Genomic DNA, 23,311 nt, shown 5'->3' on the forward strand with positions numbered 1-23,311 from the left:
TCTTGCTTTCAGTTTTCCATCCCATGGATCTTGAATTTTTCTGTGTGACTTATTCTGCTCAGCATGGTATTCACAAGATCCACTCATATTATCAAAAACGGCACTATTTCACCTCCCAAGAAGACACAGAAATTGTTCACAGCTATAGGCACAGGTGCTCAACTTCACTAGCTATTGGGGAAATGCAAAGAAAAACTGCAATGAGTTACCACCTCACACCTGTTTGAATGGCTATAATCAGCAATTCCTGTAATAACAAGGGTTGGAGAGGTGGTGGAGCAAAAGGAAATCTCGTTCACTGCTACTGAAATGTCCTTTGGTAAAGCCTCTATGGAAAACATTGGGGGGTTTTCAAAAAATTAAGGATAGTTACCATAGGACCCTGCAAGCCCTCTATGGATTGCTACCCGAAAGTTTGAAAATACTTATCCCCAGTGTTATGTGCACTCCTGTGTTTATTGCAGCCTTGTTAAAAGTGCCCAAGACATGGAAACACTTGAGGGTCCTTGGATAGATGATTACAAGGAAGATGTGGTAAATACATACAATGGAGAACCACTCAGCCAGAAGAAATGCTTGCGTGTTTATGCGATCTCTTCCTACTCCATGTAAGCGTTCGTAGTTAATTCTTCGATTGATAGCCAGCAATATAAAACTTCCAAAAACAAGGGTTTATAGAATCCCGAGATACAGCTCCCTTTGATTATGGCAGGATAGGTTAAAGGATTCGTCTATTTACAACATTTTGTCGTCTGGTTCATACATAATTTTGTTTTATGTGAGCTTGATTTTAACTCATTCCTGCGAAGTTTACCCAAACAAATTCAGAGAAAAAGAAGGGAAAGAAGTGCTAAATGGCAGTTAAGGGGGTTCTATAGGAAATGTCCCAAAATATTCAGATTAGAAACTTTTAAAATAGCCAAATTTTGCACAGAAATAATTACTAATATTCACTTGTCAGAAAGAAATGTTTGCATAAATTGCACACACCGGACAATCAAAAAAATAATAATGGGTGAAACTGAATCACAAATGAAGATGGCACACTTCAATTCGAATCATGAGAAAACAAGAAAAAGATGAAATAAATATTCTTGTGTACGTTGGAGTTAAGCAAGATGATCACTGAGAGCTGAAGAGAAATGTAAAATAAAGAGATGAAAATGAGTAGGTAGAAACTGAGACATATTGAAGGGACTTGCCTTTATCGTGTTCAACCTTATCTGAAAAACATGAAAGGAATAAAAACATCGTTCACAAAGATGAAGGCACAGTTTCAGGAAGAGAACAGCAATTGAATTTCTATTATTGATTACTCTTTAAGGAATCTTAACCACATTTCTAAGAAATGGAACCAAAGGTTTCTAAAGCCATGTAAACAATGAGAGGAAACAGTCGTGTCTCCCTTTATGGAGACCTGCGTCTCTAGCAGTAATCATATGAAGCCCACTTGGATAAAGTAAAGAGATCTGATCCCACTGTCCATTTTGTCAGTAAACAAAACATAATGGAAACAACACAATAGAAAGTGAGGATGTTAAGCTTTTAGTGACTTTAACAAGGCTCTATGAGAAAACTTTTGGGATCATTGTATGAGAACTAGCTTCTCGTGTCATTCATGGAGACAATTCTGACCTAAGGAAATATTATAAATCATCACTCCTCAAGATATTATATTCTTCTGCAAACGTTGAAATGTATTATGATTTTTCATAATTAATCACTGAATAAAAAAAGCAAAAGTGTAAATTACATTTAATATAACTGGAAGGAAGAAAGCCAGGAAATTGTCTTTAAAATATGTGTATAAAAGTGAAAATGTAGGTAATATGATCACAATAGGAGGGGGAGGTGACAGAGGGAGAGCCAAGGTCACACTTCTCCAAAGAATAACTGCATAACTGACACAGTGTTTGACAGGTGAATGGAGAGAGAAACTGCGCTCATTCAATGGAGAATTCTCTCTCATTTCTCAACATTTCAATAAAATGGCCCCTTGAACTTGGCAATATTGCAGAGGTCCTAATTTAATGCTTATTTTACAGGCAGTAAATACGGAGTGGAAATCATGTGCCTATTAGCCTAATCCTCTCCATCTCACTAGAGCCAGAGTGAAAATATGACAAGCCCCTGGAAAGAATTAAAACCAAAGTTCATCATGCAACCAGGTGTGAGATGGGTCAAGGAAGAAACTGGGAAGGATGGCAGACAGGAAAACTAAAGAGATGGAACATAATATGTGAGAATCATGTAAACCAATGAATTGAAGACTAAGCAGCAGACATTGAAAAGCAGGTGAGCCAATTGATGTCATCGGGGGGAAACAGGCAGCTGGTATAAAAGACATCAGGGAATCAGTCATTTCTTTCAGGTAAGGGAGGAAAGGGTGGCAGAAAGAATTTACCAAATTTTCTCTGAAGAGTTTCTGAAAAAGAAAATGGAAAGAAATTTTGAATATAGTTGGAAACAAAAGTTAATAAAATTCAAATTTATTGAAAAGTTCTCACTCAAAATTAACCCTATTTTACACAGATGAACATGCAAATGCACACTTCTGAGCAGAGGCTGAAAACTCGAAGTTGCTCAGAAACAATTGCAGCAAAATCAAAGGAAGAATAAGTCTAAATATTGCAGAGTCAGATAAGAAAACAACATAGGGAGATATTTTTGTTAGTTACCTTTTGAAATATCTTTAATTTATTAGACATTTGAAAGGATTTTATTAATGTACTTTTTATTTGGGAGTGTTAGCTTTAACAAATTCTTTGTTACTCAACATATATGCAGGGTGGAAAAAAGTAAATGAGGATCTGTTCATTAAGTGATTAGATAGATATTAAAGAGATAATGATACCAATATTAACCCAGCTTTCCCTGTTCTTGTAATGGTAAACACACTTTTGCCCCTCCTTGTACTCATGTGCTATGTTTGCAATAGCCAAGTGGTATATATGAGTGGCAACAAAAATAGATTTGGATAATACTGAGCCACATCTTGTAGTGAAAATCTGAGTTGCCTCAGGAGACCTCTAAGGGAAGAACCAAGCCATGAAGGGCACATGAATAAAAAGGCAGGAAATGTCAGAGTCATCAACATTCATTTGCAGTCATTTTACAGTGTTTTGGAGTAAAGGGATATCAAAGACAATTTACCTAATTTCTTCTGCTGTTCTTCTGAAAAATGAAATGGAAAAATCAATGTAATTTTTGGAGAAAGATACACAATGAAAATTCAAACATTTGAAATATATGCATGTAATATTAAGCGTAGGATGCAGATAACACCATGCTTCCACATACACAGATGCTCACCTTCATGGATGCACACAACCTGTGGCTGAAAGCTCAGTTTTGAAAAAATTATAAGACGACAAAGGCATGAATTTTATAAATTGTGACAGTCATAGAATATTGGTTCAGACAATTTTCTCATAAAGGCTTCCAAGGTCTCCTTTGAAGTTATTTAGAAATTTTTTATTAACATATTTGTGTCTTTAGTTGTTTAAAAAAATCTAAGTGAAATTTACTGGGGGTCATTCGTTACTATGAGACAAAAATAAATGTACAGCTGTTCAAAAAATAATAAGAGAGATATTAAATAATATTACCCATTGATACCCAGTTTTCCCCGATCTTACAATGCTAAGCACACTTTTGCCACTCCATTACTTATGTCTTATGTTTGCAATAGCCAAGTTGTCCATATTAGTCGCAACAAAAATAAAGATTTGGATCATACTGAGCCACATCTTGTAGGGAAAATCTGGGTTGGCTTAGGAAACTTCTAAGGGATGAACCAAGACATGAAGGGCATATCAATAAAAAGCCAGGAATTGTCAGTGTCATCAGGAAAGCAGTCACTTTGAAGTGTTTTGCAGTAAAGAGATAGAGAATATAATTTACCTAATCTTTTCTGCTGTTCTTCTGAAAAATAAAATGAAAAATCAATGTAATTTTAGGAGAAAGAAACACAAAGAAAATTCAAAAAAGTTCAAAAAATTTGGATATAATATTAAACTTCAAATGAAGATCAGCACACACTCCCACATACACAAATGCTGACGCACATGCATGCACAAAAGCAGTGGGTGAAAGCTCACTTTTGAGGAGATGATACGAAGGCAAAGGCATGAAGTTAATAAACTGAGAATGTCATAGAATATTGGTTCAGGAAATTTTCTTATAAAGCCTTCTGTGGTCCCCTTTGAAGTTATTTAGAAATCTTTAAAATAGTTGTGTCTTTAGTTCTTTAAAATATTTTAAGTGAAATTGACTGGGGTACATTGGTCATTAAAATTACGTGGCACTAATATTGCCATTCTATGGGAAATCATCTGCCTATTGCATTGTGTGCTAACCGTCCAAAGACAAATCTTGTTCCTTCACCATATATTTCACCCATTTCATCATTTACTACCCACTCCTTACATGTGGCATCCACCATGCTGATGTCTGTGACTATGAGTTTGCGTGTGTTTGTTTTTCGTGTCTGCTCATTTGTTGCTTTCAGTTTTCCATCCCGTGAATCTTGAATTTGATGTGTGACTTATTCTGCTCAGCATAGTATCCACAAGATCCACTCATATTATCAAAAATGGCACTATTTCACCTCCCAAGAAGACACACAAACTGTTCACAGCTATAGGCACAGGTGCTCAACTTCACTAGCTATTAGGGAAATGCAAAGAAAAACTGCAATGAGTTACCACCTCACACCTGTTTGAATGGCTATAATCAGCAATTCCTGTAATAACAAGGGTTGGACAGGTGGTGGATAAAATGAAAATCTAGTTCACTGCTTCTGAAATGTCCATTGGTAAAGCCTCTATGGAAAACGGCGGGGGGTTCCTCAAAAAATTAAGGATAGTTACCAGAGGACCCTGCAAGCCCTCTATGGATTCCTACCCGAAAGTTTGAAAATACTTATCCCCAGTGTTATGTGCACTCCTGTGTTTATTGCAGCCTTGTTAACAGTGCCCAAGACATGGAAACACGTGAGGGTCGTTGTATAGATGGCTAGAAGAAGACGTGGTAAATACATGCAATGGAGAACCACTCAGCCATAAGAAAATGGTTGTATTTTTTTGAGATATTTTCCTACTGCATATAAGCGTAGGTAGTTAATTCTTCTATTGATACCCACGTATATAAAACTGCCGCAAACAAGGATTTATAGAATCCTGACCTACTGCTGCTTTTGGTTATACCGGGACAGGTTAAAGGGTTCATCTATTTTCAATATTTTCTTGCCTGGTTCATACATACCTTTGTTTTATTTGAGCTTGATTTTAACTCATGTTTCTGAAGTTTACCCGAACAAATTTAGAAAAACGGATGGGAAAGAAGTACTAAATGACAGTTAAGGGGGTCCTATAGGAAATGTCCCAAAGCTAAATTGGTCAAAACATTCAGATTGGAATCTTTTAAAATACCCAAATTTAGCAGGGGAATAATTACTAAAATTCACTTGTCAGAAAGAAATGTTTGCATAAATTGCAAACATCGGACAATCAAAGAAATAATAATGGGTGATTCCCTGTCATTGAATCTATTCTGTTCATCGGTTTGGCTGACAAATGTCAGAGGGATGGAGGAGGCTGGGTGGGTGGAGGGGGAGAGAGTAACCAAAGAATTTATATGCATATATGCACAACGCAAGGAAAGGGACTATGGTGGGGAGAGATACTGGGGAGGGGGAAAGGAAGGGGGGGAATGGGTCATTGAGGAGGAAAAGGGACATTTGTAATATTTTAAACAAAAATAAAATTTTTAAAAAAAGAAATAATAATAGGTCAAACTGAATCACAAATGAAGATGGCACACTTCAATTGGAAACATAAGGTAACAGGAAAAAGATGAATTAAATGTTCCCGTGTACGTTGGAGTTAAGCAAGATGATCACCGAGAGCTGAAGACAAATGTGAAATAAAGAGATGAAAACGAGTAGGTAGAAACTGAGACACATCGAAGGGACTTGCCTTTATCCTGTTCACCCTTATGTGAAAAACATGACAGGAATAGAAACATGGTTCACTAAGATGAAGGCACCGTTTCGGGAACAGAACCACAGTTGAAGTCCTTTCATTGATTACTCTATTAATAGATCTTAACCACATTTCTAAGAAATGGAACCTAAAGCTGCTAAGGCCATGTAAACACTGAAAGGCAATAGTAGTGTCTCCCTTATGAATAGTTGTGCAAAAGGTAATATGTGAAAAATGAAATCGCAAATGGCATAAATTAGAACTTCCTCTGGGGCAAACAATATCAATCTTTGCTCTGGCTTAGGGCCTTTGACTTTGTCAGATGAAAATGCCAAAAGGCACACATACCTGAGACAGATACTTAAAGTGTGATGACAAAGCCTTTAGTCAAAATCCCCAGCTATCAGCACCTGGGTCTCTAGCAGTAATCTTATGAAGCCCACTTAGACACAGTAAAGAGATCTGATCCTACTTTCCATTTGTCAGTAAACAAAACAGAATGGATACAACACAATAGAAAATGAGGATGTGAAGCTTTTAGTGACTTTAACAGGGCTCTATGAGAAATCTTTCAGGATCATTGTATGAGAACTAGGTTCTCCTGCCATTCATGTAGACCATTCTCACCTAAGGAAATACTATAAATCATCACTCCTCAAGATATCATGTTCTTTGGCAAACATTTAAAGGTATTATATTTTTTCCTAATTCATAACGAATAAAAAAAGAAAAAGTGTGAATTACGTTTAATCTGACTGGAAGAAAGAAAGCCAGGAAATCGTCTCTAAAATATGTGTATAAAAGTGAAAATGCGGGTAATATGATCACAGTAGGAGGGGGAGGTGAAAGAGTGAGAGCCAAGGTCACACTTCTCCAAAGAATAACTGCATAACTGACACAGTGTTTGCCAGGTCAATGGAGAGAGAAACTACGCTCATCCAATGGAGAATTATCTCTCATTTCTCAACATTTCGATAAAATGGCCCCTTGAACTTGGCAATATTGCAGAGGTCCTAATTTCATGGTTATTTTACAGGCAGTAAATACGGAGTGGAAATCGTGTGCCTATTAGCCTAATCCTCTCCATCTCAAAAGAGCCAGAGTGAAAACACGACAAGCCCCTGGAAAGCATTAAAACCAAAGTTCATCATGCAACCAGGTGTGAGATGGGTCAAGGAAGAAAGTGGGAAGGATGGCAGACAGGAAAACTAAAGAGATGGAACATAATATGTGAGAATCATGTAAACCAATGAATTGAAGACTAAGCAGCAGACATTGAAAAGCAGGTGAGCCAATTGATGTCATCGGGGGGAAACAGGCAGCTGGTGTAAAGACATCAGGGAATCAGTCATTTCTTTAAGGTAAGGGAGGAAACGGTGGCAGAAAGAATTTACCAAATTTTCTCTGAAGAGGTTCTGAAAAAGAAAATGGAAAGAAATTTTGAATATAGTTGGAAACAAAAGTTAATAAAATTCAAATTTATTGAAAAGTTCTCACTCAAAATTAACCCTATTTTACACAGATGAACATGCAAATGCACACTTCTGAGCAGAGGCTGAAAACTCGAAGTTGCTCAGAAACAATTGCAGCAAAATCAAAGGAAGAAAAAGTCTAAATATTGCAGAGTCAGATAAGAAAACAACATAGGGAGATATTTTTGTTAGTTACCTTTTGAAATATCTTTAATTTGTTAGACATTTGAAAGGATTTTATTATTGTACTTTTTTGGGGGGAGTGTTAGTTTTACTACTCAACATATATTTAGGGTGGGACAAAAGTAAATGAGGAACTGTTCATTAAGCAATAAGATAGATATTAAAGACATAATAATACCAGTACTAACCCAGTTTTCCCTGTTCTTGCAATGGAAAACACACTTTTGCCCCTCCCTGTACTCATGTGCCATGTTTGCAATAGCCAAGTTGTATATATGAGTCGCAACAAAAATAGATTTGGATAATACTGAGCCACATCTTGTAGTGAAAATCTGAGTTGCCTCAGGAGACCTCTAAGGGAAGAACCAAGCCATGAAGGGCACATGAATAAAAAGGCAGGAAATGTCAGAGTCATCGACATTCATTTGCAGTCATTTTACAGTGTTTTGGAGTAAAGGGATATCAAAGACAATTTACCTAATTTCTTCTGCTGTTCTTCTGAAAAATGAAATGGAAAAATCAATGTAATTTTAGGAGAAAGATACACAATGAAAATTCAAAAATTTGAAATATATGCATGTAATATTAAGTGTAGGATGCAGATAACACCATGCTTCCACATACACATGCTCACCTTCGTGCATGCACACAACCTGTGGCTGAAAGCTCAGTTTTGAGAAAATTATAAGACGACAAAGGCATGAATTTTATAAATTGTGACAGTCATAGAATATTGGTTCAGGCAATTTTCTCATAAAGGCTTCTATGTTCTCTTTTGAAGATATTTAGAAATTTTTTATTAACATATTTGTGTCTTTAGTTGTTTAAAAAAATCTAAGTGAAATTTACTGGGGGTCATTCGTTACTATGAGACAAAAATAAATGTACAGCTGTTCAAAAAATAATAAGAGAGATATTAAATAATATTACCCATTGATACCCAGTTTTCCCCGATCTTACAATGCTAAGCACACTTTTGCCACTCCATTACTTATGTCTTATGTTTGCAATAGCCAAGTTGTCCATATTAGTCGCAACAAAAATAAAGATTTGGATCATACTGAGCCACATCTTGTAGGGAAAATCTGGGTTGGCTTAGGAAACTTCTAAGGGATGAACCAAGACATGAAGGGCATATCAATAAAAAGCCAGGAATTGTCAGTGTCATCAGGAAAGCAGTCACTTTGAAGTGTTTTGGAGTAAAGAGATAGAGAATATAATTTACCTAATCTTTTCTGCTGTTCTTCTGAAAAATAAAATGAAAAATCAATGTTGTTTTAGGAGAAACACAAAGAAAATTCAAAAAATTTCAAAAAATATGGATATAATATTAAACTTCAAATGAAGATCAGCACACACTCCCACATACACAAATGCTGACGCACATGCATGCACAAAAGCAGTGGGTGAAAGCTCACTTTTGAGGAGATGATACGAAGGCAAAGGCATGAATTTCATAAATTGAGAATGTCATAGATATTAGTTCAGGTAATTTTCTTATAAAGCCTTCTGTGGTCCCCTTTGAAGTTATTTAGAAATCTTTAAGATAGTTGTGTCTTTAGTTCTTTAAAATATTTTAAGTGAAATTGACAGGGGGACATTGGTCATTAAAATTACATGGCACTAATATTGCCATTCTATGAGAAATCATCTGCCTATTGCATTGTGTGCTCTCCGTCCAAAGGCAAATCTTGTTCCTTCACCATATATTTCACCCCTTTTATCACTTAGTAAATTATGAGAAAACAAATTTCTCACATATTAATCACTACTAGCTAAAATAAAAAAAGTCAAGCCCGGCCTTGCGTGGCTTAGAGGTTGAGCATCGACCTGGAATCCAGGCTATCAGGATTCGATTCTCGGTCAGGGCACATGCTCGTGTTGCGGGCTCAATCAATGACTCTCTCATCATTGTTGTTTCTATCTCTTTCTCTTCCTCTTCTTTCCTCTCTCTGAAATCAATAAAGTTATATTTTTGAAAAAAATAAAATTAAAGAAGTAATTAATGTAAAACGAAGGCACAACTCAGGAAGGCAGGATAGCAAAATTTTGAAACCATCTTATAGTTTATACAGTGATTCAAATTACTGATAATTAAACCAAAGAGCTCCGAATGATACATCACAAATTAAGACAATAGGTTTTTTGCATTCTCCATCACTTGATGCAAAAGGTAATGAGATAAGAAATGACACTTTGAGGGTATGAAAAATATGTCTTCCGTTAGACCAGTAATATCAATCTTTGGTCATGCCTTTGTCTCTACCTCTTTATAATGATAGATACATGATAGATGCATGAAACAGGCGCTTAAAAAGTGATGAGGAAGCATCCAGTAAAAGGACACATCTGTTGGCTCTTATTTGTAGCAGTAGTCATATGAAGCCTGGTCCATATATCAAAGAGCTATAATCCTAAATTCTAATACCACTAAAAACAAAAGTGTAATTGAAAAATGTCATTAGAAAAGAAGAATGTCATACTTTTAGTGATTATATTAGTGCTTTATGAAAAATAATTTTAGGATATCCTGGGAAAATCTTATGTGGTTAACATAAAAGTTTATACTTGAGGGATACTTTAATGACATTTCCATAGGAGTAAAGTTTTACTACAAACATTAAAAATAATTGCAGTTTTCAGTATTATTTATTACATAAATAAAGATAAAAAGATAAAAAATATTGATGGAGAAATGTTATTTTAAATCTTTGTATAGCTGGAAACACTTAAGAAATATGATAAAGGGCAGTGAAAGGAGGAGCCTTAAGTTCATCTTTTTCCAATCAATGATATGTGAATTTACACACACTCCACAAGAACATGAACGGAGAAATTTTACTCTGTCAAGTTAGAAATTTCCGTCATTTCTTGTTTTGGGGAGGTATCAATGCAATGGTATGGTCCCTTAGCTTTGTACTGGGTGAGAGAGCATATAAATAAATGGTCATATTCTGTGGGCAAAATGGCAGGGAGGTACCTAATGTCCAACCTAATCCCCTTCATATCATAAAATTCATAATAAATCTATGGCAAGTCACCAGAAGACAGAAGCAACGATTATTTACAGGGAAGGAAATGTATGGAAGAGAAAAGAAGAAAGAAAAAATAGGAAATAATACAAGATAGAAAGACAGAAACGGGGAGAATTTAATGAGGGTGAAGTCTATATCCATAATACTGGCAAAGAAAGAGAAAAGTGGGAGCTAAGTGATGACATGCAGATAAAAAGTCAGGGAATGTAAATCACCAAGAAACAGTCATTTAAAGAGTTATTGTACAGTTATATCTGAGTATCCATGGAGGGGTGGGGGGAGGAGTTCAGGACCTTCCACAGATACCAAAGTTGCAGATGCTCAAGTTCCTTAAATAAACTGGTGTAGTGTTTGTGCACATAATCTATATTTGCATGTAGGCTACAGCAGGGTTTGTCTACACATAACTTCATTCATGGATTCGGTGTTATGCACATGGCTAATTTAAGTGTGTGTTTTTTTGAAATTTGGAGGATTTTATTTCAAATATTTTCTATCTTCAGTTTGTTGAATCCACAGATGCAGAACCTGTCACTATGGAAGGCCAACTCTAAAGCAGTGTGAGAAAACTTACTTTTTTTGGAAAATAAAACGAAAAGATCAATGTAAATATGATGGAAAACAATTGCAAAATATTTTAATATTATTGGAAATTTTGAATGTTAACCATAAGGTGCTGATACACACACATAGATACACATGTCCCAGTACGTGCACAAACATGCACCAACAGAAGCTGAAAGCTGCCTTTTGTCTATAGAATATTCTTAAAGAATGAAGGTGGTATTTATTGAATTCAGGGAAAACTTTAGAAGTATTACTTCCAGTGATCACTTTCTTGAAATGTTCTCAATCATTTTTGACATTCTTTAGCTTTTCATTATCAGTAGTTTGCCTTAATAACATTATTGGATGCCACTAAATAGTCCATTTTTGTTATTGTTGTATACAGTAGCCACAAAGAGAAAATACAGAATATTAAACCACTTCTAGAGAAAGTAAGAATGAGGTCCTAATCGCCTCTATTCACATTATTCAACTGATGAATAAATAACTGTTTTATGTGGGTTCCTACTTCAACTCATGCCTAAATGGAACTCTTGATTAAGTCAGATGAAGGAAAGTGAAATGAAACGTCAAATGTCAGTGAAGGGCAATCTGGATCAAATGACTTGAGAACATCTTGGACAAATCTTTCACATCAGTCACATTAAAAGTGTCAGCACATCAGAAGTATATGATCAATAAAATTTACCTGACACAAAATGTATGCTGCATAGATTACAAGTACACAACAAATCAAAGAAGCAATAATGGGGAAAACTGAGTAACAAATGAAGATAACAAATATGAGCTGGAAAGACAAGGTAATGAGAAAGAAATCATGCAAAATATGCCTATGTTAGATTTAAAGAAGATGGTCATTGAGAGTTGAAGACACAGGTACGAGTAAGAAATCAAACAATATCGGGTTCACTGTGAAATACATTAATGAGACCGGCCTTTTTCTTCTTCACATTTAATAAAGAAAAATGAAGAAAGAAAGAATTATCTCAAAATAATGATAAAATGTAAGGAAGGAAGACAAACAAAAATTTCAAATACTTTCATAGGAGTTTCTGGTGTCCTAACTGACACACATTTCTGGGAATTAGAACCTCAAGTTTCCAAGACCATCTCAGCAGTCAGGGGAAATGTTGCTTTATTTCCATCCACCCCTGGTGCCACAGGGTCTAAGGTTGGAAATGACACCATGCAAGAAAGTAGTAGAATAGCACTCTCTTTGGGATAAATGATACATCAATCACTGCTCTTGCACAGGACTTTATACCTCTTTCAGAATAAAATAGAAATGTACATTCATACACAGGAAAATTACTTAAAAAGTGATGAGGAAGAAAAGTGTAAGGTTAAAAATGTTCAAATCTCTATAGCAATAGCCAAAAAATCCTGCTGCATTAAATGGACATATTCTTGATATGAGTTTCCTTTGAAATTACAATTAATATTGAAACAATGCCATTAGAAGAAGGAAGTAAAAATTCTAAGGATTACATTTGTGTTCTCAGACGAAACCTTTGGCAACATCCTAGGATCACATGAAAAATATGAGGATTGAAAGATACACAAGTAAACATTCCCTGTGATATAATATCCTTATACAACTCTTTAAAAAGAATTGCAGTTTGCCAATATGAAAACTGTGTTAATAAAAATTCAAGAAACAAAGAAAAATTCCAAGGTCAGAAGAAAATATTCCAGGAACAATCATGAAAAAGACTTGTATGCCTGGGAAGACTTAGGTACGTGTTCAAGGGCATTGGAAGAACCAGCTAAAGTTCACATTGACCAGTGAATAATAACATAATTTACACAGTATGTGGTAGGACAATGAATGAAAAAACGTCACTCATCATGTAGGTGTCTTCTCTCACTTATAAAGGTTTGGGGAAGTATCACTTGCATAAAAATGGGTCTTGAACTTGGAATACGTTCTTGGATGGGTTCTTGAAAGATGTCCCTTTAACCTGAAGCCCTTTATCTCACCACCTCTTTGTGAAACTATAACAAGTCCCCAGAAATCAGAATAACTAATGTTTATAAAAAATAAATGATATGGAATGGAAAAAGAAACAATGGGAAAAGATTTTAGATAAAGAAACTAAATGCAGAGAATTAATATGGGGAAATCTGCAACCAAATTTAGGACAGGAAGCATAGACATGCAGGAGCAGGAAAGCCAGTGTGTTTCAGAAAGATATGCATGATAGAAATCATATTTCTATCAGCCAAACACCCTTCATCTCAAGAACTTCTAGTGGAATAAAAGCCAGTCTGTAAAAAACAGAGAAAGCCAATGTTGATTAAGAAAGAATGGTATGAAGTGGGGAAAGAAGGATTGGGAAAATATGGAAGGTTGTAAAGTTGAAATGAAGAGACAATATGGGAGAAGTCCATAAAAAAATTAATTGGGGGAGGGAAGGGTAGACATCCAGGAGATTAAGGAGCCAAAGGATTGCATGTAGATTCAATAATAAAGATAAATTAAAAAAAAAAAAAAAAGCCAGAAAATTAAGGCAACATGACCCAGTCATTTCATTTAGGTTGAGAGTGACAAGTATTTTCTAAAAATTTACCTCTTTTTCCTGATGGTCTTCCTGAAAATGAAATGGAGAGATTAAGGTAAATATCATGGAAATAAATACAAAGGAAATTCAAATTTAATGCAAAATTCGTATTTAAGATTAAACATATCTGTAGCAGATAAGCACACATCAAACACACACACACAACCACACACCATTGAATGTAGGGACATACACACTCACACACATATACAAAAATATAGTAGTTGAGAGCTCAGATTTGTCCAGATAATATTCTACTCTAAAATGAATTGGCCTAATAATAAGTGAATTTACTGCACTGAGAACAAAATTATAGGAATAGTAGTTATATTTACATTTGAAACTATTCCATATTCTTTTTTATACTGGTTAACATTTAATTGTCCATTTTGTAAATTTTAAAAGTTCTTTGGCTTTTAATTATGCGTTCAGTCAATTCTAGATTTTGCAACAGCTTTGTCTTATAAAGTACAAGCACTAAATTAGAAGACATTGAGCTAGTGCTTCAAAAGGTACTAGGGTAATTTCCTGGGCCACACAATTCACAATATTTTCGACTGAAAAATATTTAACTTTCTATTATGTGCATTTCTATTTTAAATAATATCTAAATAAAGCTCTTAATTAAATCTCATTAAAATGATAAATAAAGCATAATAGGAAAGTCAATCTGGTATAAATCAAATAACTTGGGCTTATTTAGGATGAATGTTTACATCAGCCTCACTGGAAATACCAAAATGTCAGAGGAGTATGATGAATAAAATTCAGTTGACTTAAAAGGAATGTCTGCATAGATTGCAACACCCGGCACATCAAAGAAGCAATGTGGGGAATAAAGAAGAGCAAATGAAGATGGCATCTTTTGTTGAAAATATGGACCAAAATACAATATGCAGATAACACATTATAGAATTGTACACCTGAAACATATATAATTTTGTTTGCCAATCTCACCCCAGTAAATTGAATTAAAAAAAAGAAAAGAAAGAAAATCTATCCAAGACAAAAAAGAAGAAAGAAGAAAGGGAAGAAAGAAAGAAAGAAAGAAGAAAGGGAAGAAAGAAAGAAAGAAAGAAGAAGAAAGAAAGAAAGAAAGAAAGAAAGAAAGAAAGAAAGAAAGAAAGAAAGAGGAGAAGAAAGAAAGAAAGAAAGAAAGAAAGAAAGAAAGAAAGAAAGAAAGAAAGAAAGAAAGAAAGAAAGAAAGAAGAAGAAGAAGAAAGAAAGAAAGAAAGAAAGAAAGAAAGAAAGAAAGAAAGAAAGAAAGAAAGAAGAAAGAAAGAAAGAAAGAAAGAAAGAAAGAAAGAAAGAAAGAAAGAAAGAAAGAAAGAAAGAAAGAAAGAAAGAAAGAAAGAAAGAAAGAAAGAAAGAAAGAAAGAAAGAAAGAAAGAAAGAAAGAAAGAAAGAAAGAAAGAAAGAAAGAAAGAAAGAAAGAAAGAAAGAAAGAAAGAAAGAAGAAGGAAGGAAGGAAGGAAGGAAGGAAGGAAGGAAGGAAGGAAGGAAGGAAGGAAGGAAGGAAGGAAGAGAGAGAGAGAGAAAGAAAGAAAGAGAAAGAAAGAAAGAAAGAAAGAAAGAAAGAAAGAAAGAAAGAAAGAAAGAAAGAAGGAAAGAAAGAAAGAAAGAAAGGGAAAGAAAGAAGAAAGTAAGGAAGAAAAGATGGGATTTGGCGAAAATGATGTAATAATACATGTGTGATAGAATTGAGGAAGATGATTATGGGGAGTTGAAGAGGAAGGTACATATAACAGATAAAACCAAGTAAGCAGAGAAATACATTAATGGGTTCTACCTTTTGGTTTTTCAAATTTACCTGTAAAATAAGAAGAAACTATTAATTCAAAATGAATGCACAATGTCAGAAAGAGACATAGACACAAATGTCAGGCACTCCCATGGTTATCTCTGGGGTCCTAACTGACACACATTTCTGAGACTTATAACCACAATCTTCAAAGTCCATCTCACTTGTGAGAGGTAATGTTGTTTAACTTTTGTAAACCCCTTGGTGCCAAAGGAACTAGGATTTAAGTGACACCATGCAAGGTATCAATCATTGGTCTTGCACTGGGCCATGTACCTTTTTCAAAATAAAATAAAAACATGCATGCATTCAGAGAGAGACCCTTTGAAAAAGACAAGAAAGAAAAGAGTACGCAGGCAATAGCATGGGGAAGGCCTGGAGGTGGGGTGGAGGTGGGGTGGAGGGGATCAATGGGGAGGAAAAAAGGGGGACATTTGTAATACTTTCAACAATAAAGATACGTTTTTTAAAAAGGTACACATATGATTTCACCCATTTGTGGGATTTAATGAACAAACTGAACTACCGAGCAAAATAGAGACAGACTCATAGATAGAGAGCAGACAGACATTTCTGGTGTGGGTAAAGGGTGGGGCCAGTGGAGGGATTGTGCAAAACAGAAAAAAGTAAAAGAGAGAGAACTCATGGACATGGACAACAGTGTGGTGATTGCGGGGGGCAGGGGCAGGAGGAAGAGGGCATAGAGAGGATATGTGGTGATGGAAAAATTAAATTAAATTTAAAAAACAAAAAAAGAGAAAAGAGTAAATACCCATTTGTTCTAAACTCTGGGTAGCAATGGTCATATAAGGCCTGCTACATACATTAAATCAAGGTATTGTGAACTAAATTTATTATTGAAAAACATTATCATTAAGATTATGTCATTGCAAGGAGGCAGTTACAGGTCCAAAGATTATATTAATGTTGCAGAAAAAATATTTGGCAACATCAGCACATAATTGTTCCCCATGATTTTCAATAGAAAATTGAGAAATTTATATTCATTGAACAATTTCTTTGAGGTAAACTGCTTCACAAATATTAATGAGCACTGCAGTTTAGCAATATTAAAATTGCAACATTGATATTTCAAGGCAAAAAAAGACACTTAGTATGTTTCCATATAAAAAAATTTCCACGAAAGATCTGTGCAGCTGTGAACACAGGTATGTGTTCAAGGGCAGAGAAAGTTTGAGCCCCAGGGTCACACTTCACCATTAAATGTTATATGAATCTACAAATGTTTTGAAAGGACAATGCAAGGACAAATGTCACTCAGCATGTTAGGAGGTTTTTTTCTCATCTCTTAAGATTAGGAAAGTGTATGGAATTAATGAATGTTGTCCAGTATTGGGATGTGTTCCAGAAAGTCAGATGGAATGAAAACCATGTCCCTATCAACCTAAAGCCCTCCCTTTCACCAACTTCATTAGTGAAACTATATCAAGTTTCTAGGGAGATAAAACCAATATTGACAGGCAAAGAGTGTTAAGAAATGGATAAAGAAGGAATGAGAATATAAGAAAATTTAAAAAATTTAAATAGAGAGACAAATATGGGAGAAGTGCTTAAGAAATTAATTTCAATGGGAATGATAACCATCCAGGAGCAGAGCAAGTTAACTGATGGCATGTAAAGTGAGAGAATGTTGATGAACTAGAAACCAGTTATTTTATTGGAGTTGGGCATAGCAGGTTTACAAATAATTTACCAAATACTGTAATAGGTTTTACTGAAAACAAAACTGAGAGATCATTGTAAATATAATGTAAAATTAAGAGAAAGAAAACTCAAATTTGAAGAAAATTTTGTATTTAAAATGAAATCCATCAGGATGTAGAAGAACATGCACACACACACACATTGCATATAGACACACCCAGAATCACACACATACTCATGCACAGAACACAGGTTAAGAATTTAGTACTGTAGAGAGTATTCATTCCAAATGAAAATGACCATAAAATGAATGTATTTACTGAATTAATAGAAACTTATGGGAATAATAATTCCCAATTTTACCTGTTAAAATATTTTTATCTTTTTTTTATATTAGCTAGGATTTTACTGTTCAGTGTTAAAGATGTAACAAGTTCCTTGGCTTTTAATTAATGTGTACAGTCAATTCTAGTTTTGCAGCTGCTTTTTAGTAGAAGGAATCCACCAAGACTACATTAGAAGACCTTGAACCAATGTTTCTAGACGTATAACAAAGGAATATTCCTGGGACACTCTATTCACATTTTCATCAACTGATTATGTAAATTTCTATTTTAACTATTGTCTAAATGAAGTTCTTCTTAAATCCCATAAAAAGACAGGAAATAGAAAGAGGCCAGTCAACGGGTGCTAAATCAAATGACCCAGCATGTCTTGGAAAAATTTCCACATCAACCTCATTGAAAATACAATATGTCACAGATATACAAACAATAAAAATTCACTTGACTCAAAAAGAATGTCTGCAGAAATAGCAAATGGAACAAGTGAAAGAAGCAAAAGTTAGGGATGACTGAATAGCAAATGAAGATGGCAACCTTCAGCGGCAAATAAAATATTCAGGAGAAAATCATGTAAAAAGAGTATATGTTGGGGTTGAGGTAGATAATCACTGGGTGTTGAAGAGAAAGTTAGCAGTAATTGATGAAACCATTAACAGGTACCCAGGAAAATACAGTAATGGGGCTTATCTTCTTCTTCACATTTACCAATGAAAGAATGAGAGAGAAAAAGAAAGAAAGAAAGAAAAAAGAAAGAAAGAAAGAAAGAAAGAAAGAAAGAAAGAAAGAAAGAAAGAAAGAAAGAAAGAAAGAAAGGAAGAAGAAAGAAAGAAAGAAAGAAAGAAAGAAAGAAAGAAAGAAAGAAAGAAAGAAAGAAAGAAAGAAAGAAAGAAAGAAAGAAAGAAAGAAAGAAAGAAAGAAAGAAAGAAAGAAAGAAAGAAAGAAAGAAAGAAAGAAAGAAAGAAAGAAAGAAAGAAAGAAAGAAAGAAAGAAAGAAAGAAAGAAGAAAGAAAGAAGGGGGAAAAAGAGGAGGAAAGAAAGAAATAAGAAGAAAAACAATTAATTTACATTACAACAAAGTCATAAATATACAAAATGAAATTCACAATACTTCTTTAATACCATATACTAAGTAAGTGGTCAATTTCCTGATTATCTCAAAGTGTCTTTTTACAATTGATTCACAAGAGGATCCAAACAAAGTTCACACAAATATTCGATTTGATTGATAAGCATTTCATCAATAACAGGTTTCTTTCGCTTGTAATAATTCTTCCTCAACTCTGTGACTTTTATTTGCCTTCTTCCTCAGAAAGTAGAAGAAAGCAACAATGATTTCAAGTGCAGACAATTGTCAAAAAGAGGTACACAAATTTCCACCCTTCCATGTGTGTCACTTCCTCCTAATTCACATGCATAACTTTTTAATTTTTTTCCTTTTTTAAAAAGTTCAAAAACATATTTTCAATTTTGTTGTAGTTGATACACACTATTATATTGGTTTCAGGTGTACAACCCAATTATCAGACATTGCTATAACATAGGAGGAGATATGCCTGATAAATCTATTACCCATCTGGCACCATACCTAGTTGTTCCAGTATTATTTACGATATTCCCTATGCAGTGCTTTACATTCCTGAGACTAGTTTGTAAATACCAACTTGTACTTAATGCCTTCACCTTTTTCACCCAGTTCTTAACACACTTCTCCCTTCAAGAAACCAACAAAATGTTCTATGTATCTATGAATCTACTTCAATATTGTTGGTTTGTTTAGTTTCTTCTTTAGATTCCACATATTAGCTATGTCATATGGTAGCTGTCTTTCTCTGGGTGACTTATTCCCCTCAGTACAATATCCATCCATGTTGACATGTCTTTCTGAGAACCGGACCCACAGTGTCCAAAGACCATGTGGTCCGTTTGAGGAAATTTAACTTCCATATATTCCTGTTGCCAAATGGGATTATGATTGGAAATAACAACCTACAAGGAGCTAGAATATCATTCCCTCTAAACGGTGGAGTTGATATACGATGTATCAACTCCCTGATCTTACATTGAGCCTTTTACCTATTTCAGAATCCAATGAATTAACTCACTCCCATGCAAGAGAAGTACTTAAAAAGAGAGGTAAACTAAAAGAGCAAAAGTACCCATCAATCCACTGTACTATCTGCAGCAGCAAGTCATATAAAGTCTGATTCCAACATTATTGTATCAATACACTCTTGAATCAAAATCCCTTTGAAAAAAACCTTTCTCAAAAAGTGTCATTGCAAAGAGAATCTTCAAGGCCTCTGTAATATCTCTGTGCGGTAAGTTAGTGCTTTGGCGGCATTCTTGGGCGTTGCCTCCCATGTCTTTCACAGAAAAATGTTGAGAATTGAGACATATATCAACTTTGAACCCTCTCTGCCTTATCAAATACTTCTACAAGTATTAATCAGAAATCATCATATCATTTTCCAAAATGATAATGGTCTCACTGAAAATGCAGAACCATGAGAACAGTAGTATGTTTGGAAGAAATCTTCCAAGAATCATCAAGAGAAATGTTTCTACACTGCATTCACCTGAGCAATGCATCCACAGGCAGGGAAAATAATAAGCACCAAGTTCATCCTTGACTTACGAATGATACCAGAAGTACATAGGGTTTGAAACACAGTGTATGGTCAAATTTCACTAGAATTTTTAGAATCGTTTGCACCCTTGTAGTTAGCAAACTATCAGTGGTATAAGAATGGTCACTCCAGTGGGGATGTTCCACAGTGGTACAATCTTTGAATGTGTTCCAGAAAGACAAACAACATGCAAACCATGGGCCTATCAACCTAATGCCCTTCATCTTACCAAATTCTTAGGGACACTAAACCAATTTGGGAAAACAGAATAAGATAATGTTGGTAGGGGGAACATGGTATGGGTAAAAAAAGAAAAAAATAGAAAAAAAAAGGAAGGTGGGGCAATTGGAATGGAGAGAGCTGATGTAGGAAAAGTCCATAACCAATTTATTGGGAAGGGAAGGGTAGAAATCTGGAAGAAGAGTAAACCAAAGGATGGCAGAGAGTGTAAAACCCAGGGAATATTAAGAAATGAGGTACAAGGCATTCCAGACATGGAAGCATGAAACAGATTGACAGATCTCAGACGGGAGGCAGGAAGGAGGGTAGGAAGGGATTGACCAAAGAACTTACAAGCATGTATGCACAGACCACAGACACGCACAATGCACAGGGGAATGAATGGGGAGGGGTGGAATCTGGTGGGAGAGGGGATAAAGAGGAGAAAAGGGAGGGCATTAGCAATACTTTCAACAGTAAAATAAATATAAAAAATAAATTAAAAAAATAAAGAGGACTGGGAATAATGGGTTTCAGAAAAACTACCATTATATTGCTGTGGTCTTTCTGAAAAACAAATTCAAGAAATCAAGGTAAGTATCAGGATAACGAAATAGATAAGAAAGAAAAGATTAAAAGAATCCAGTTGTTCAAGATTCTACATGTAGAGGCAATCATAAAAAGCCTGCTATGCAAATTAAATGGATAGATTCCTGAAATGTACTCCCTTGGAATTCAGACAATCATGAAAATAATGCCATTGCAAAGAGTGTGTTAAAGTTCTAAAGATTTCACCTATGACGTAGAGAAAATATTTTGGAACATGACAAGGTAATTTTTTTCAAAGTATTTCAGTTCAAAGTTTGAGACTTGAGAAATACATTGAACCTCCCAAGTGATATAAAATTTTCTCCATTAAATATGAACACACATTGGAGTTTAGCAACATTAAAACTGTGGTAATCTAAAAGGCAAAAAGAAAAACAGGTAGTGTGGTAGCACTTAAAATCATTTCCAGAAAATTCATGGAAAATATCTGTAGACCTGGGAACACATTGGAAATGTGTAGGAAGGCAGTAGAAGAATGGGCCTCGTGTTAACACTTTACATGGATTTATGTATGTATATAAGTGTGTGTGAATATAGATGTTTATGCATATATTTGTATGTATATATAAATATTTATGTATACATATGTAAGTCTAAAATGATTTTGAACGGAAATGGATTGACTAACTGTACTCAATATATTAAGATAATTTCCCCATGTTTTAAGATTAGGAAAATATCACATGATCACACAAAGATGGAATTAATTCCCTTGACCTGTACTTGAATGTGTTCCAGAAAAATAGACAGATTGAGAACCAATCCATGTGCCTGTCAAGCTAATGCCGTTCATTTCACCAAGGTAGTGAAACTACCTTTTTTCTGAAGAATGGACAAGGCCAATGTTGTTCACGTAACAGTGTTCTGGAATACATACAATGGAGTGGAAATATATGGAAGTTTGGACAATCAGGTTGGAGAGACTTAATATGACAGAAGAACTTAGCAAGTTAATTAAAGTAGTAAAGTTGGCTATCCAGGAAAAGAGAAAGCCAATCGATGGAATGTAAATTAATAGAAGGGAATATAAAGGTAAGAAACTTTATTGGGGTTACAAGTAAGAATTTCATGAACACTTACTGAATGCTTCCATAGCTTTTTCTGAAAGACAAAATGGAGAGATCATTGTAAACATTGTGTAAAAGAAATAGTCATACAACTCAAATGTCACTCAAATTTCTATTTCAAATTTATCCTATCAGGCTGCTAATAAACAAAGAGGCACAACATTGCTTCTAGGCACACACAGCATCTCACACACACATACATACACATACACACACACACACATACATGTGCACAAAATATCGGCTGAAAACTCAGTATTTTCCAGGGAGCACTCTTTTCAAAATGAAAATGATCATGAAATGAGTATATTAACTGAAATAAACCAAAAATGAAAATAATATTTCTCAAGATGGCCTTTTTAAGTATTTCTTATCCCCTTGGACATTGCCTAGGATTTTTTTGTTCAATGTGTAAGAGTCCTCAGTTCTTTACTTTAATTAATGTGTATAGTCAGTTGCAATGTTTGCAGCAGCTACGTTGTATACAGTAGGCACAAACAGGAAATTAGAGGATCTGGAAACACTGCCCACAGAAGTACACCAATGTTCTATTCCTAGATCACTCTGTTAAAAACATTTTAATCAACCTTGTCTTATGTGAATCTTTATTTTAACTGCCAGCTAAATAAAACATTTTCTAATTAAATTCCAAGAAAAGGTAAAGGAAAAATAAAGTATCACATGGCATTCACTTGCGTAAATGAATTGATATAGGCATATCCTGGACAAATTTTTACAGCAGCCGCATTGAGCATAACAATATGGTAGAGGTGTATGAAAAATACAACTACAAGAATCCAGGGGAATGCCTGCATAGATAACAGAACAATCAATTCAAACAAGCAATAAGGGGTTTTAATTGAATAGCAAATCATAATGGCAATCTTTAGTTTGAAAGAAAAGTATTGAGAGAATAGTATGCAAAAATCGATGTGTGTTGGATTTGGGATGAGGATCTTTGTTCATTGGAGAGGAAGTTACAAGTAACAGATAAGACGGTCATGAGGTATACAAACATGTACATTAAACTCACTTACCTTGGGGGACATCTTTAATAGTGACAACAACTAAGAAAAAATAAAATTAAAGGATTTGAAAAACAATATATGTCAAATTTTAGTCCAATTTTTGGAACTGTTTTCATCCCTTATAGTTAGAAAAAATGTCCGTGGTATAG

The sequence above is a fragment of the Miniopterus natalensis genome (genome assembly GCF_054644295.1).
Source record: "Miniopterus natalensis isolate mMinNat1 chromosome 5 unlocalized genomic scaffold, mMinNat1.hap1 SUPER_5_unloc_2, whole genome shotgun sequence".
Classification (NCBI taxonomy): Eukaryota; Metazoa; Chordata; class Mammalia; order Chiroptera; family Miniopteridae; genus Miniopterus; species Miniopterus natalensis.